The sequence below is a fragment of the Camelus dromedarius genome, unplaced genomic scaffold (genome assembly GCF_036321535.1).
Source record: "Camelus dromedarius isolate mCamDro1 unplaced genomic scaffold, mCamDro1.pat HAP1_SCAFFOLD_140, whole genome shotgun sequence".
Classification (NCBI taxonomy): domain Eukaryota; kingdom Metazoa; phylum Chordata; class Mammalia; order Artiodactyla; family Camelidae; genus Camelus; species Camelus dromedarius.
The window spans coordinates 4,015,154-4,028,131 of record NW_026989773.1 but is presented as its reverse complement, the minus strand read 5'-3'; positions in this window follow the sequence as shown (position 1 = coordinate 4,028,131).

Here is a 12,978-nt window from a genome sequence, read left to right as displayed (position 1 = left end):
ACAAGCGCCAACTCGGTTTTACAGTGAAAACTGCAGGAACTTAAAACCGGCACTAGGAAACAGACTGAGAAACCAGAGAAAAGTTTCTCCTGCAACCCGTTCCCTTGTGCTAGATGAACGAACGTCTCTCCACATGCTCAGTTCTGAGAGATATGTGTGTGTGAAAGCCGTCCTAACCTAGCTTCTTGGGAACACAAAGTTTCTTTTCACTTGCAAACTCCTCTCCATACATATATATGGATAGGTACTAGCTCCAACTCGGTTTTACAGTGAAAAATGCAGGAAATTGAAACCGGCACTAGGAAACAGACTGAGAAACCAGAGTAAAAGTTTCTGTTGCAACCCTTTCCCTTTGTGCTAGATGAACGAACTTCTCTCCACATGCTCATTTCTGAGAGATAAGTGTGTGTGAAAGCCGTCCTTCACCTATCTTGTTGGGAACACAAAGTTTCTTTTCACTTGCAAATTCCACTCCATACATATATATGGGGAGGAACTAGGTCAAACATTGTTTTACAGTGAAAACTGCAGGAAATTCAAACCGGCACTAGGAAAGAGACTGAGATACCAGAGTAAAAGTTTCTCCTGCAACCCGTTCCATTTGTGCTAGATGAACGAACTTCTCTCCACATGCTCAGTTGTGAGAGATAAGTGTGTGTGAAAGCCGTCCTTCATCTAGCTTGTTGGGAACACAAAGTATCTTTTCAGTTGCAAACTCCACTCCATACATATATATGGGGAGGTACTAGCTCCAACTCGGTTTTACAGTGAAAACTGCAGGCACTAGGAATGAGACTGAGAAAACAGAGTAAAAGTTTCTCCTGCAACCCGTTCCCTTTGTGCTAGATGAACGAACGTCTCTCCACATGCTCAGTTATGAGAGATATGTGTGTGTGAAAACCGACCTTCACCTATCTTGTTGGGAACACAAAGTTTCTTTTCACATGCAAACTCCACTCCATACATATATACGGGGAATTTCTAGCTCCAACTCTGTTTTACAGTGAAAACTGCAGGAAATTCCAACCGGCACTAGGAAATAGACTGAGAATCCTGAGTAAAATTTTCTCCTGCAACCCGTTCAATTTGTGCTAGATGAACGAACGTCTCTCCACATGCTCAGTTCTGAGAGATAAGTGTGTGTGAAAGCCGTCCTTCAACTAACTTGTTGGGAACACAAAGTTGTTTTCAGTTGCAAACACCACTCCATACATATATATGAGGAGGTACTAGCTCCAACTCGGTTTTACAGTGAAAACTGCAGGAACTTCAAACCGGCACTAGGAAAGAGACTGAGAAACCAGAGTAAAAGTTTCTCCTGCAAACCGTTCCCTTTGTGCTAGAAGAAAGAACGTCTCTCCACATGCTCAATTCGGAGAGATAAGTGTATGTGAAAGCCGTCCTTCTCCTAGCTTGTTGGGAACACAAAGTTTCTTTTCAGTTGCAAACTCCACTCCATACATATATATGGGGAGGTGCTAGCTCCAACTCGATTTTACAGTGAAAACTGCAGGAACTTCATACCGGCACTAGGAAACAGACTGAGAAACCAGAGTAAAAGTTTCTCCTGCAACCCGTTCCCTTTGTGGTAGATGAATGAACGTCTCTCCACATGCTCAGTTCTGAGAGATAAATGTGTGTGAATGCCGTCCTTCACCTAGCTTGTTGGGAACACAAAGTTTCTTTTCAGTTGCAAACTCCACTCCATACATATATATGGGAAGGTACTAGCTTCAACTCTGTTTTACAGTGAAAACTGCAGGAACTTCAAAGCGGCAACAGGAAACACATTGAGAAACCAGAGTAAAAGTTTCCCCTGCAACCCGTTCCCTTTGTGCTAGATGAACGAACGTCTCTCCACATGCTCAGATCTGAGAGATATGTGTGTGTGAAAGCCGTCCTTCACCTAGCTTCTTGGGAACACAAAGTTTCTTTTCACTTGCAAACTCCACTCCATACATATATATGGGGAGGTACTAGCTCCAACTCGGATTTACAGTGAAAACTGCAGCAAATTCAAACCGGCACTAGGAAACAGACTGAGAAACCAGAGTAAAAGTTTCTGTTGCAACCCTTTCCCTTTGTGCTAGATGAACGAACGTCTCTCCACATGCTCAATTCTGAGAGTTATGTGTGTGTGAAAGCCGTCTTTCACCTAGCTTGTTGGGAACACAAAGATACTTTTCAGTTGCAAACTCCACTCCATACATATATATGGGGATGTACTAGCTCCAACTCGGTTTTACAGTGAAAACTGCAGGAACTTCAAACCGGCACTAGGAAACATACTGAGAAACCAGAGTAAAAGTTTATCCTTCAAACCGTTCCCTTTGTGCTAGATGAACGAACGTCTCTCCACATGCTCAGTTCTGAGAGATAAGTGTGTGTGAAAGCCGTCCTTCACCTAGTTTGTTTGGAACACAAAGTTTCTTTTCACTTGCCAACTCCACTCCATACATATATATGGGGAGGTACTAGCTCCAACTCGGTTTTACAGTGAAAACTGCAGGAACTTCAAACCGGCACTACGAAACAGAATGAGAAACCAGAGTAAATGTTTCCCCTGCAACCCGTTCCTTTGTGCTAGATGAAAGAACGTCTCTCCACATACTCAGTTCTGAGAGATATGTGTGTGTGAAAGCCGTCCTTCACCTAGCTTGTTGGGAACACAAAGTTCCTTTTCAGTTGCAAACTCCACTCCATACATATATATGGGGAGGTACTAGCTCCAACTCGATTTTACAGTGAAAACTGCAGGAAATTCAAACCGTCACTAGGCAAAACACTGAGAAACCAGAGTAAAAGTTTCTCCTGCAAACCGTTCCATTTGTGCTAGATGAACGAACGTCTCTCCACATGCTCAGTTCTGAGAGATAAGTGTGTGTGAAAGCCGTCCTTCAAGTAGCTTGTTGGGAACACAAAGTTTCTTTTCACTTGGAAACTCCACTCCATACATGTATATGGGGAGGTACTAGCTCCAACTCGGTTTTACAGTGAAAACTGCAGGAACTTCAAAGCGGCAACAGGAAACAGACGGAGAAACGAGAGTAAAAGTTTCTCCTGCAACCCGTTCCCTTTGTGCTAGATGAACGAACGTCTCTCCACATGCTCAGTTCTGAGAGATAAGTGTGTGTGAAAGCCGTCCTTCACCTAGCTTGTTGGGAACACAAAGTTTCTTTTAAGTTGCAAACTCCACTCCATACAAATATATGGGGAGGTAATAGCTCCAACTCTGTTTTACAGTGAAAACTGCAGGAACTTCAAACCGGCACTGGGAAAGAGACTGAGAAACCAGAGTAAAAGTTTCTCTTGTAATACGTTCCATTTGTGCTAGATGAACGAACGTCTCTCCACATGCTCAGTTCTGAGAGATAAGTGTGTTTGAAAGCCGTCCTTCACCTAGCTTGTTGGGAACACAAAGTTTTTTCACTTGCAAACTCCACTCCATACATATATATGGGGAGGTACTAGCTCCAACTCGGTATTACAGTGAAAACTGCAGGAACTTCAAAGCGGCAACAGGAAACACACTGAGAAATCAGAGTAAAAGTTTCTCCTGCAACGCGTTCCCTTTTTGCTAGATGAACAATGGTCTCTCCACATGCTCAGTTCTGAGAGATAAGTGTGTGTGAAAGCCGTACTTCACATAGCTTTTTGGGAACACAAAGTTTCTTTTCAGTTGCAAACTCCACTCCATACATATATATGGGGAGGTTCTAGCTCCAACTCGGTTTTACAGTGAAAACTGCAGGAACTTCAAACCGGCACTAGGAAACAAACTGAGAAACCAGAGTACAAGTTTCTCCTGCAACCCGTTCCCTTGGTGCTAGATGAATGAACGTCTCTCCACAAGCTCAGTTCTGAGAGATATGTGTGTGTGAAAGCCGTCCTTCACCTAGCTTCTTGGGAACACAAAGTTTCTTTTCACTTGCAAACTCCACTCCATACATATATATGGGTAGGTACTAGCTCCAACTCGGTTTTACAGTGAAAACTGCAGGAAATTCAAACCGGCACTAGGAAACAGACTGAGAAACCAGAGTAAAAGTTTCTGTTGCAACCCTTTCCCTTTGTGCTAGATGAACGAACGTCTCTCCACATGCTCAATTCTGAGAGATATGTGTGTGTGAAAGCCGGCATTCACCTAGCTTGTTGGGAACACAAAGTTTCTTTTCAGTTGCAAACTCCACTCCATACATATATATGGGGATGTACTAGCTCCAAGTCGGTTTTACTGTGAAAACTGCAGGAACTTCAAACCGGCACTAGGAAACAGACTGAGAAACCAGAGTAAAAGTTTATCCTGCAACCCGTTCCCTTTGTGCTAGATGAACGAACGTCTCTCCACATGCTCAGTTCTGAGAGATAAGTGTGTGTGAAAGCCGTACTTCACCTAGCTTGTTTGGAACACAAAGTTCCTTTTCAGTTGCAAACTCCACTCCAAACATATATATGGGTAGGTACTAGCTCCAACTCGATTTTACAATGAAAACTACAGGAAATTCAAACCGGCACTAGGCAAAACACTGAGAAACCAGAGTAAAAGTTTCTCCTGCAACCCTTTCCCATTGTGCTAGATGAACGAACGTCTCTCCACATGCTCAGTTTTGAGAGATAAGTGTGTGTGAAAGCCGGCATTCACCTAGCTTGTTGGGAACACAAAGTTTCTTTTCACTTGCAAAATCCACTCCATACATATATATGGGTAGGTACAAGTTCCAACACGGTTTTACAGTGAAAACTGCAGGAACTTCAAACCGGCACTAGGAAAGAGACTGAGAAACCAGAGTAAAAGTTTCTCCTGTAATACATTCCATTTGTGCTAGATGAACGAACGTCTCTCCACATGCTCAGTTCTGAGAGATAAGTGTGCGTGAAAGCCGTCCTTCACCTCTTTTGTTGGGAACACAAAGTTTCTTTTAAGTTGCAAACTAAACTCCATACAAATATTTGGGGAGGTAATAGCTCCAACTCTGTTTTACAGTGAAAACTGCAGGAACTTAACACCGGCACTAGGAAACAGACTGAGAAACCAGAGTAAATGTTTCTCCTGCAACCCGTTCCTTTTGTGCTAGATGAACGAACGTCTCTTCACATGCTCAGTTCTGAGAGATAAGTGTGTGTGAAAGTCGTCCTTCAACTAGCTTGCTGGGAACACAAAGTTTGTTTTCAGTTGCAAACTCCACTCCATACATATATATGGGGAGGTACTAGCTCCAACTCGGTTTTACAGTGAAAACTGCAGGAACTTCAAATCGGCACTAGGAAACAGACTGAGAAACCAGAGTAAAAGTTTCTCCTGCAACCCGTTTCCTTTGTGCTAAATGAACGAACGTCTCTCCACATGCTCATTTCTGAGAGATAAGTGTGTGTGAAAGCCGTTCTTCACCTAGCTTGTTGGGAACACAAAGTTTCTTTTCAGTTGAAAAATCCACTCCATACATATATATGGGGAGGTACTAGCTCCAAATCTGTTTTACAGTGAAAACTGCAGGAACTTCAAACCGGCAACAGGCAACAGACTGAGATACCAGAGTTAAAGTTTCTCCTGCAATCCGTTCCCTTTGTGCTAGATGAACGAACGTATCTCCACATGCTCATTTCTGAGAGATAAGTGTGTGTGAAAGCCGTTCTTCACCTAGCTTGTTGGGAACACAAAGTTTCTTTTCAGTTGCAAAATCCACTCCATACATATATATGGGGATGTACTAGCTCCAACTCGGATTTACAGTGAAAACTGCAGGAACTTCAAAAGGGCACGAGGAAACAGACTGAGAAACCAGAGTAAAAGTTTCTCCTGCAACCCGTTCCTTTTGTGCTAGATGAACGAACGTCTCTCCACATGCTCAGTTCTGAGAGATGTGTGTGTTTGAAAGCCGTCCTTCACCTAGCTTGCTGGGAACACAAAGTTTCTTTTCACTTGCAAACTCCACTCCATACATATATATGGGGAGGTACTAGCTCCAAGTCGGTTTTACAGTGAAAACTGCAGGAACTTTAAACCGGCACTAGGAAACAGACTGAGAAACCAGAGTAAAAGTTTATCCCGCAACCCGTTCCCTTTGTGCTAGATGAACGAACGTCTCTCCACATGCTCAGTTCTGAGAGATAAGTGTGTGTGAAAGCCGTACTTCACCTAGCTTGTTTGGAACACAAAGTTCCTTTTCAGTTGCAAACTCCACTCCAAACATATATATGGGTAGGTACTAGCTCCAACTCGATTTTACAATGAAAACTACAGGAAATTCAAACCGGCACTAGGCAAAACACTGAGAAACCAGAGTAAAAGTTTCTCCTGCAACCCTTTCCCTTTGTGCTAGATGAACGAACGTCTCTCCACATGCTCAGTTCTGAAGAGATAAGTGTGTGTGAAAGCCGGCATTCATCTAGCTTGTTGGGAACACAAAGTTTCTTTTCACTTGCAAAATCCACTCCATACATATATATGGGTAGGTACAAGTTCCAACACGGTTTTACAGTGAAAACTGCAGGAACTTCAAACCGGCACTAGGAAAGAGACTGAGAAACCAGAGTAAAATTTCTCCTGTAATACATTCCCTTTGTGCTAGATGAACGAACGTCTCTCCACATGCTCAGTTCTGAGAGATAAGTGTGCGTGAAAGCCGTCCTTCACCTAGCTTGCTGGGAACACAAAGTTTCTTTTAAGTTGCAAACTAAACTCCATACAAATATTTGGGGAGGTAATAGCTAAAATTCTGTTTTACAGTGAAAACTGCAGGAACTTAACACCGGCACTAGGAAACAGACTGAGAAACCAGAGTAAATGTTTCTCCTGCAACCCGTTCCTTTTGTGCTAGATGAACGAACGTCTCTTCACATGCTCAGTTCTGAGAGATAAGTGTGTGTGAAAGCCGTTCTTCACCTAGCTTGTTGGGAACACAAAGTTTCTTTTCAGTTGAAAAATCCACTCCATACATATATATGGGGAGGTACTAGCTCCAAATCTGTTTTTCAGTGAAAACTGCAGGAACTTCAAACCGGCAACAGGCAACAGACTGAGATACCAGAGTTAAAGTTTCTCCTGCAATCCGTTCCCTTTGTGCTAGATGAACGAACGTATCTCCACATGCTCAGTTCTGAGAGAAAAGTGTGTGTGAAAGCCGTCCTTCACCTAGCTTGTTGGGAACACAAAGTTTCTTTTCAGTTGCAAAATCCACTCCATACATATATATGGGGATGTACTAGCTCCAACTCGGTTTTACAGTGAAAACTGCAGGAATATCAAACCGGCACTAGGTAACAGACTGAGAAACCAGAGTAAAAGCTTCTCCTGCAACCCGTTCCATTTGTGCTAGATGAACGAACGACACTCCACATGCTCAGTTCTGAGAGATAAGTGTGTGTGAAAGCCGTCCTTCACCTAGCTTGTTGGGAACACAATGTTTGTTTTCAGTTGCAAACTCCACTCCATACATATATATGGCGAGGTACTAGCTCCAACTCTGTTTTACAGTGAAAACTGCAGGAACTTCAAACCGGCACTTGGAAAGAGACAGAGAAACCAGAGTAAAAGCTTCCCCAGTAACCCGTTCCCTTTGCGCTAGATGAACGAACGTCTCTCCACATGCTCAGTTCTGAGAGATAAGTGTGTGTGACAGCCGTCCTTCACCTAGCTTGTTGGGAACACAAAGTTTGTTTTCAGTTGCAAAATCCACTCCATACATATATATGGGGAGGTACAAGCTCCAAGTCGGTTTTACAGTGAAAACTGCAGGAACTTCAAACCGGCACTAGGAAACAGACTGAGAAACCAGAGTAAAAGCTTCCCCTGTAACCCGTTCCCTTTGTGCTAGATGAACGAACGTCTCTCCACATGCTCATTTCTGAGAAATAAGTGTGTGTGAAAGCCGTCCTTCACCTAGCTTGTGGGGAACACAAAGTTACTTTTCAGTTGCAAACTCCAATCCATACATATAAATGGGGAGGTACTAGCTCCAACTCGGTTTTACAGTGATAACTGCAGGAACTTCAAACCCGCACCAGGAAACTGACTGAGAAACCAGAGTAAAAGTTTCTCCTGCAACCAGTTCCATTTGTGCTAGATGAACGAACGTCTCTCCACATGCTCTGTTCTGAGAGATAAGTGTGTGTGAAAGCCGTCCTTCTCCTAGCTTGTTGGGAACACAAAGTTTCTTTTCACTTGCAAACTCCACTCCATACATATATATGGGGCGGTACTAGCTCCAACTCGGTTTTACAGTGAAAACTGCAGGAACTTCAAAGCGGGAACAGGAAACAGACTGAGAAACCAGAGTAAATGTTTCTCCTGCAACCCGTTCCCGTTGTGCTAGATGAACGAACGTCTCTACACATGCTCAGTTCTGAGAGATAAGTGTGTGTGAAAGCCGTCCTTCACCTAGATTGTTGGGAACACAAAGTTTCTTTTCACTTGCAAACTCCACTCCATACATATATATGGGGATGTACTAGCTCCAACTCGGTTTTACAGTGAAAACTGCAGGAACTTCAAACCCGCACTAGGAAACAGACTGAGAAACCAGAGTAAAAGCTGCCCTGTAACCCTTTCCCTTTGTGCTAGATGAACGAACGTCTCTCCACATGCTCATTTCTGAGAAATAAGTGTGTGTGAAAGCCGTCCTTCACTTAGCTGTGGGGAACACAAAGATTCTTTTCAGATGCAGACTCCAATCCATACATATAAATGGGGAGGTACTAGCTCCAACTCGGTTTTACAGTGAAAACTGCAGGAACTTCAAACCGGCACTAGGAAAGAGACTGAGAAACCAGAGAAAAATTTTCTCTTGTAACACGTTCCCTTTGTGCTAGATGAACGAACGTCTCTCCACATGCTCAGTTCTGAGAGATAAGTGTTTTTGAAAGCCGTCCTTCACCTAGCTTGTTGGGAACACAAAGTTTGTTTTCACTTGCAGACTCCACTCCATACATATATATGGGGAGGTACAAGCGCCAACTCGGTTTTACAGTGAAAACTGCAGGAACTTAAAAACGGCACTAGGAAACAGACTGAGAAACCAGAGAAAAGTTTCTCCTGCAACCCGTTCCCTTGTGCTAGATGAACGAACGTCTCTCCACATGCTCAGTTCTGAGAGATATGTGTGTGTGAAAGCCGTCCTAACCTAGCTTCTTGGGAACACAAAGTTTCTTTTCACTTGCAAACTCCTCTCCATACATATATATGGATAGGTACTAGCTCCAACTCGGTTTTACAGTGAAAAATGCAGGAAATTGAAACCGGCACTAGGAAACAGACTGAGAAACCAGAGTAAAAGTTTCTGTTGCAACCCTTTCCCTTTGTGCTAGATGAACGAACTTCTCTCCACATGCTCATTTCTGAGAGATAAGTGTGTGTGAAAGCCGTCCTTCACCTATCTTGTTGGGAACACAAAGTTTCTTTTCACTTGCAAATTCCACTCCATACATATATATGGGGAGGAACTAGGTCAAACATTGTTTTACAGTGAAAACTGCAGGAAATTCAAACCGGCACTAGGAAAGAGACTGAGATACCAGAGTAAAAGTTTCTCCTGCAACCCGTTCCATTTGTGCTAGATGAACGAACTTCTCTCCACATGCTCAGTTGTGAGAGATAAGTGTGTGTGAAAGCCGTCCTTCATCTAGCTTGTTGGGAACACAAAGTATCTTTTCAGTTGCAAACTCCACTCCATACATATATATGGGGAGGTACTAGCTCCAACTCGGTTTTACAGTGAAAACTGCAGGCACTAGGAATGAGACTGAGAAAACAGAGTAAAAGTTTCTCCTGCAACCCGTTCCCTTTGTGCTAGATGAACGAACGTCTCTCCACATGCTCAGTTATGAGAGATATGTGTGTGTGAAAACCGACCTTCAACTATCTTGTTGGGAACACAAAGTTTCTTTTCACATGCAAACTCCACTCCATACATATATACGGGGAATTTCTAGCTCCAACTCTGTTTTACAGTGAAAACTGCAGGAAATTCCAACCGGCACTAGGAAATAGACTGAGAATCCTGAGTAAAATTTTCTCCTGCAACCCGTTCAATTTGTGCTAGATGAACGAACGTCTCTCCACATGCTCAGTTCTGAGAGATAAGTGTGTGTGAAAGCCGTCCTTCAACTAACTTGTTGGGAACACAAAGTTGTTTTCAGTTGCAAACACCACTCCATACATATATATGAGGAGGTACTAGCTCCAACTCGGTTTTACAGTGAAAACTGCAGGAACTTCAAACCGGCACTAGGAAAGAGACTGAGAAACCAGAGTAAAAGTTTCTCCTGCAAACCGTTCCCTTTGTGCTAGAAGAAAGAACGTCTCTCCACATGCTCAATTCGGAGAGATAAGTGTATGTGAAAGCCGTCCTTCTCCTAGCTTGTTGGGAACACAAAGTTTCTTTTCAGTTGCAAACTCCACTCCATACATATATATGGGGAGGTGCTAGCTCCAACTCGATTTTACAGTGAAAACTGCAGGAACTTCATACCGGCACTAGGAAACAGACTGAGAAACCAGAGTAAAAGTTTCTCCTGCAACCCGTTCCCTTTGTGGTAGATGAATGAACGTCTCTCCACATGCTCAGTTCTGAGAGATAAATGTGTGTGAATGCCGTCCTTCACCTAGCTTGTTGGGAACACAAAGTTTCTTTTCAGTTGCAAACTCCACTCCATACATATATATGGGAAGGTACTAGCTTCAACTCTGTTTTACAGTGAAAACTGCAGGAACTTCAAAGCGGCAACAGGAAACACATTGAGAAACCAGAGTAAAAGTTTCCCCTGCAACCCGTTCCCTTTGTGCTAGATGAACGAACGTCTCTCCACATGCTCAGTTCTGAGAGATAAGTGTGTGTGAAAGCCGTACTTCTCTTAGCTTGTTGGGAACACAAAGTTTCTTTTCACTTGCAAACTCCACTCCATACATATATATGGGGAGGTCCTATCTCCAACTCGGTTTTACAGTGAAAACTGCAGTAATTTCAAAACGGTACTAGGAAACAGACTGAGAAACCAGAGTAAAAGTTCCTCCTGCAACTCGTTCCCTTTGTGCTAGATGAACGAACGTCTCTCCACATGCTCAGTTCTGAGAGATAAGTGTGTGTGAAAGCCGTCCTTCACCTAGCTTGTCGGGAACACAAAGTTGCTTTTCAGATGCAAACTCCACTCCATACATATATATGGGGAAGTACTAGCTCCAACTCGGTTTTACAGTGAAAACTGCAGGAAATTCTAACCGGCACTAGGAAACATACTGAGAAACCAGAGTAAAAGTTTCTGTTGCAACCCGTTCCCTTTGTGCTAGATGAACGAACGTCTCTCCACATGCTCAATTCTGAGAGTTATGTGTGTGTGAAAGCCTTCATTCAACTAGCTTGTTGGGAACACAAAGTTTCTTTTCAGTTGCAAACTCCACTCCATACATATATATGGGGAGGTACTAGCTCCAACTCGGTTTTACAGTGAAAACTGCAGGAACTTCAAAACGGCACTAGGAAGCAGACTGAGAAACCAGAATAAAAGTTTCTCCTGCAACCCGTTCCCTTTGTGCTAGATGAACGAACGTCTCTCCACATGCTCAGTTCTGAGAGATAAGTGTGTGTGAAAGCCGTCCTTCAGCTAGCTTGTTGGGAACACAAAGTTCCTTTTCAGTTGCAAACTCCACTCCATACATATATATGGGGAGGTACTAGCTCCAACTCGATTTTACACTGAAAACTGCAGGAACTTCAAAGCGGCAACAGGAAACACACTGAGAAACCAGAGTAAAAGTTTCTGCTGCAACGCGTTCCCTTTTTGCTAGATGAACGATCGTCTCTCCACATGCTCAGTTCTGAGAGATAAGTCTGTGTGAAAGCCGTACTTTACCTAGCTTGTTGGGAACACAAAGTATCTTTTCAGTTGCAAACTCCACTCCATACATATATATGGGGAGGTTCTAGCTCCAAATCGGTTTTACAGTGAAAACTGCAGGAACTTCAAACCGGCACTAGGAAACAGACTGAGAAACCAGAATAAAAGTTTCTCCTGCAAACCGTTCCCTTGGTGCTAGATGAACGAACGTCTCTCCACATGCTCAGTTCTGAGAGATATGTGTGTGTGAAAGCCGTCCTTCACCTAGCTTCTTGGGAACACAAAGTTTCTTTTCACTTGCAAACTCCACTCCATACATATATATGGGGAGGTACTAGCTCCAACTCGGTTTTACAGTGAAAACTGCAGGAAATTCAAACCGGCCCCTGGAAACAGACTGAGAAACCAGAATAAAAGTTTCTGTTGCAACCCTTTCACTTTGTGCTAGATGAACGAACGTCTCTCCACATGCTCAATTCTGAGAGTTATGTGTGTGTGAAAGCCGTCATTCACCTTGCTTGTTGGGAACACAAAGATTCTTTTCAGTTGCAAACTCCACTCCATACATATATATGGGGATGTACTAGCTCCAACTCGGTTTTACAGTGAAAACTGCAGGAACTTCAAACCGGCACTAGGAAACATACTGAGAAACCAGAGTAAAAGTTTATCCTTCAAACCGTTCCCTTTGTGCTAGATGAACGAACGTCTCTCCACATGCTCAGTTCTGAGAGATAAGTGTGTGTGAAAGCCGTCCTTCACCTAGCTTGTTTGGAACACAAAGTTTCTTTTCACTTGCCAACTCCACTCCATACATATATATGGGGAGGTACTAGCTCCAACTCGGTTTTACAGTGAAAACTGCAGGAACTTCAAACCGGCACTACGAAACAGAATGAGAAACCAGAGTAAATGTTTCCCCTGCAACCCGTTCCTTTGTGCTAGATGAAAGAACGTCTCTCCACATACTCAGTTCTGAGAGATATGTGTGTGTGAAAGCCGTCCTTCACCTAGCTTGTTGGGAACACAAAGTTCCTTTTCAGTTGCAAACTCCACTCCATACATATATATGGGGAGGTACTAGCTCCAACTCGATTTTACAGTGAAAACTGCAGGAAATTCAAACCGTCACTAGGCAAAACACTGAGA